The sequence below is a fragment of the Thalia democratica genome, chromosome 5, assembly GCF_965202585.1.
Source record: "Thalia democratica chromosome 5, ktThaDemo2.hap1.1, whole genome shotgun sequence".
In the NCBI taxonomy this organism is placed as follows: Eukaryota; Metazoa; Chordata; class Thaliacea; order Salpida; family Salpidae; genus Thalia; species Thalia democratica.
The window spans coordinates 55,621,673-55,626,933 of record NC_139169.1 but is presented as its reverse complement, the minus strand read 5'-3'; the positions used below and the strand labels follow the sequence as shown (position 1 = coordinate 55,626,933).

At 25.5% G+C, this 5,261-nt stretch overlaps 1 long non-coding RNA gene across 1 annotated transcript; it reads right to left on the bottom strand.

The window, feature by feature from the left end:
- Positions 1-3,364: 3,364 nt before the first annotated feature.
- Positions 3,365-5,217, bottom strand: LOC145837149 (uncharacterized). The gene is made up of 2 exons (XR_014369921.1): positions 5,102-5,217; positions 3,365-3,642 (listed from the first exon to the last, which is right to left on the bottom strand). It is a non-coding gene; the product is annotated as an uncharacterized LOC145837149 (long non-coding RNA).
- Between the last annotated feature and the right edge of the window lie 44 nt (positions 5,218-5,261).

Sequence of the window (5,261 nt, the reverse complement as noted above, 5' to 3'; positions counted from 1 at the left end):
TTTAATGTGCATTATTTTTGTTGTAAATCAATAAACCTGTTTGATGCAATGTTAATAAAAAAAATAAATATATTTAAACGTAACAAATTATATAAAACTTACAAAACAATGTTTTATAAAAGTTTTATATGTGTACTAAATTTTATATCAAATGTATTATTTTTGAACAAAATTTATCAAAACTAAATTAATACTTTTTTCAGAACCTTATCTATTTAGTTTTAAATTCAAAAACTTTAATTATAAATTAATTTTTTGCAATGATTTTTAATATCTCTGATTTTTTCCCAAATTACGAGTTTTTTTGAGATTATAAAAACTTATAGATTGTTAAAATATTTTATTTACTAAAATATTTTAAATTGAGTTTGAAAGATAGAAATAATTGCGAAGTTTTTTCAAAAATTTCACAAAAAAAATTCAGTTTCTATTCTAGGTAATATAAAATCATGAATTCGATATAAAGAGGTTAGAAAAGATTACAGTTTATATTAGGATCGGGCAATTTACGGACCGATATAAGTTTTCTAAAATATAAAATTAAGTGTACTTTAATTTTATTACACATTAGTGCTTATTAAACGATCATTTCATTTTAATTTGACTTAAAAAGAGTTTTGTAGTTTGTTGAGAAAAACTTATCAAATTTATTACGCCCGCCAAGACTTTTTTCGACAAGTCTAGCCCGCAATATTTTTTTAATTAATCTGGCCCGTTGACTAGAAAAAAACTCCCTGTCCTAGTTTAGATTAAAAGGTTAATTTTTAGAAATAATGTTATGGATAATTTTTCTTTTACAAATGTTCTAACTGAAATTTTTAATACAAACTTAGAAGGTACTAGCTAATTTTCTAAACGAAGTATTCTTAAATTTCATTAGTTTAGATAAAATTTAATTATATGTATTAGTTAAGCTAAACTGGATAATTAAACTCAGATTTATTAATGACCAATACTTTTGAAATCAGTAAAAACTAATCCAGAATATTTATTTAAGTTGAGATCCGGCCGGATACAAATAGATTAAACCTAAACAGTTGCTGTTTTGTTACACTACCAATATATTTTGTTATTTGTTTATTTTACGTAATTAATTTTCACGTAATAATTAAATGAAACTTGATTAAAAAAAGCTGGTTCATTGATTGAAAAAATTAGTTTTTGAACATAATCTTGAGCAACTATACCAGATTGATTTACCAGACATATACAGGGTTGCCACACGGTCAGGAAATCAGGAAAAGTCAAGAAAAACTAAAAAAAAAAGACAAAATTCAGGAAAAAATAGGAGTTTTTAAAAAAAGTCAGGAAATTTGATTAAATTAAAAAAAAAAAAGGTCAGATTTTGTCAGATTAATTTACAAAACTCCTTATTTTCCAAAGCCTTCAAATAGTAAAAAATGAATTAAAAATCTTTTAGGTCAGACTAAAATTGTAAAGTTTTCCTAGAAATTTACAAAATTATTTAGTTTCCAATACCTTCATCTGGTATAAATTAATAAAATATCCTTTGTAAAACTGCAAAAATTTTCTTTTTACATATTGAACAGCTACCCTACTTGAACAAGCAGTTTTTTTATGCTCTTTAGTACTGATAATCTATGACAAGAACACTTCCATAGTGAAACTGTGATATATACACAAAATTTTCTTGCATTTCTTTAGTTATGTGATATCTCTTATGCAGCCTTTTTTGACATTGTACCAGAGTACCCAGCCTCTTGTTGCTTTTATGCATGAGAATATTTCGTTCTTGGTAATTGAATTGCTGTGCATTATTATGAAAGACGTGACAGTTACGAACCTCAGCTTAACCAGTTATTCAAGGTTGAATTAAATGATCAAGCTTCCCTAAAACCTACCCTTGATCTTGGTTGTGCTGCAACCAATTTGCTTGCAAATTTGAGGAAAAAAGACCTAGTTAAAGAACAAAAGGTCGTAAATTTCAACAAAAAATTTAGATTGTTAGTTATAAAAAACGGTTGAAAATCTCCAGAGCAGAATGGCTATTGGAAGTACATTTATACAAAATATGTCATGCCTAAATCCGCATAGCCTTGAAAAATTAGGAGTCAAAATTGTTGTTAAGCGTTTTGCCAGCATTGTGCACTCCTAAACATAGTAAAAAATGTGCTCCAACTTTGAAGGTGATACTAGCATTGAACAATTTAGAACTTTGGTAAATTGTCCAATAAATGCATTAAAGTTCAAGAGCTTCAAGCATAAGGAAGATTGCTTGTACCATTTCTATTTTGAAACATTAAAGTTTCCTGCCAAATCTTCTCTTGGAAAGTTGTTGCAACCATTATTTGTGTTGCTCAATGACCAGGCTGAGGTCGAACTAGATTAAGTATTAACAAGGCTCTGCTTGAAAACAGTATGAAATGAGAAACTATTACATCCAGAAGAAGAGTTAAATATTATATGTGTGCATACAAACTAGAACTGTATCAAGTTAGAAAATGCAAGTATTTTGCTGATAGAGCTGTTTATTGCAAATACATTAATCATACACAGATGGTTGAAGTGATGTAATGGAAGTTAGATGATTGAATTCATCAAAAAAAAAACTGTTGTTTTAACCTGTATAGAAATAAGATTGGAAGATTTATATAGTTTCAAGTGTTTGATTATGTATTTTAAAATAAGTTTAACTTAAGAGTTTAGATTTAGAAAAGTCAGGAAAATTTTAGTTAAAAGTCAGGAAAAGTCAGGAATTTTTTCTCAGCTTGATCTGTGGCAACCATGCATATATCTTTGCGGGCTTCTATATTTTTGGCTTTCTCGTAAAAAGAGTTTTTTAGTATTTTACCATTTCAAAATGATAACAAAATAAATAATTTGATTAGCACAACAGCGTATTGACATTTAATATTTACTATATTTTTATTTAAAAAATACTTTTTCAATTTACTTGTTACGTAAATGTTTTTTTTTATGTAAAAAAATATATAAGGCCAGAAAAAATTAGCTTTAATTTTCCGCCGTTATTACGAAACGTAGAATGAAGTATACAAATTATGAGTTAAGAAAATTATATTTTAGATAAAGTCATAAAGAGTACGAAAAAATACAAAACAAGTATTGGTGTGTTATGAAAACAAAAAAGTAAAATGATTATAAATGAATCAATCGTAATGACTTTTCTGATCCAGTTAAGAAAAACATCATCAAGTAATGTGCGACTTAAACATTTATCTTTTGATTTTTCTTTAAAATTTTTGTACATTTTACAAGATTTTGCATCCGTTTGTACCTGGTGGTTTGCTCAAATCTTGAGTCATTTTATAAGAAACTTAAAAATGTTTAGTGTGATTTTTAAGAAACTCTAGACGTTTAAAAAGAAAAAAATCGACTCGTCAACAATTCAATTCAAAAGTTTATTAAAAAAAAATTCACGAATATCGTCTCGTGGTGTAATAATAAACAAAATGTAAAATAAGACTTTAACCAACTAAATGTTGTGGCAAAATTAAATAAATACATACAAAGGTATAAAAATAAATACAAAATACTAGTATTTTGAATTTAAAGCACGACAATAACCGTGTAAATAACTTTTGGTATCCAGTTTTTTGTTGATATAAGCTAGTCAGTGTATTAGTAACATGGGCGTGTTTTGACTGGTTTCCAGTGCACCCCCTAAAAATGCGGAAATCTTTAAAAGTTCACTTAAAACAATGTTTAATTAGAACCTTTACACACGTTGATAGACTTGATCGTTCTTTTTTGCTTAATTTTAAAATAATCAATGTTGAGTTTAAAGGTTAAGAAAGTTTTAAATTTCGCTGTTGCAATCCTAACAACCACTTAAAAAACATAACTAAAAATAAAGTTTTATCGTGATATCATATAGAATTCGAACTTAAAAAAAAGCCTATTTTAAAAGGAAGCTTTTTACTAAGTTGCTTAAAGTTTTAATTTTTAAAAATCTAAACAAGTGACAAACTATGATTATTTATTATTTTAGAAGTAGAAAGTACAATTTTATTTCAAATTTATTAAATACTAATAATAAGTTTTTACTATACTTAGTTGCTTCTAGATATTAAATTTTTGTGAAGCAAACTTTTATTAATTTCAATTATATAGCAATTAAAATTAGATTATATTATGACAGATTTCCCTAGTCTTTTCTTATAAAATAATCATAAAAGTATTAGACAAAACTGTTTAATTTTTTTAGTTTTGATTCTAATAGCTCACTAAATACTGACGTTTTTATTAATATAGTGACAATTTTAAATTTTTAATTAGAATTTTATATAATTAGAATGTATCTTTCTTTATCATTTATTTTTACTACTAAAGCTTTATGCTAGAGTCATTAATTACTTATAATGATTTTTCTATTTTCTATGATTTTAATAAATATAACTAAAACATTTGAAATAATCAATCAAATTAACGAAAGAAACTTGAACATAAAGTAAATTAAGTTTAATTCTTAAAGCAAATTTTTAAAGGACATTATAAAAACATCAAAAATATTAAAACGTAATATCTAATGTGTAATCAATTGCTATAGTTTTTATTTTGATTTCTTAATTAAATGGCTAATAAATTTGTTTAATTAGTTAATTGAACACGATAAAAAATCAAAGCTCAAATATTTCGATCAAAGGACCTGGTGTTTAGAAAGACATTTCGGTTAACGAGACACATATCAATTACAGTAAAATTTTAACTAGGTACACACTTTGAACACAACACAAAAGTGCATACACAACCGGCAGTGCGTACCTAGGAAATTTTGGTCTTCAATTAGCGACATTAAACCTAATACAAACATGTAAAAAGCCATCAAAATTTATAAATGAAAGCAAAAAAAATACTTCAAGAATTCAATTCCTAAAAACAAAAACTTTCATCATAAAAACAAAACATGTTTATTGAAAGAATATTAGAAGTCTTTTGTATTTTTTTAATTAATGTATTTATAAATAAGTATTTATTTATGTATGTAGTTTATGCTCAACTCACATATTAAAACTCTATTTCGTATTTCCTTGTACCTTTAAAATATACATAGTACACATAATCATTATGTAATTATTAATTTCAAATACGTAAACAGTTGGCTTTGGTGGTGCAACTTTACCTTTATCCTTAGACTTGTTCCATAGAGTCATTTTCTGACGCTTTCAATCCTTTTTTATAAATTTCTCTAACTTTTTCTAAAATTTCTAAACTTTTTTTTATTCAAAAACTTTCAGAATATCTGCAAAAGAAAGGCTAATTTTAATGTGACATAATATAAA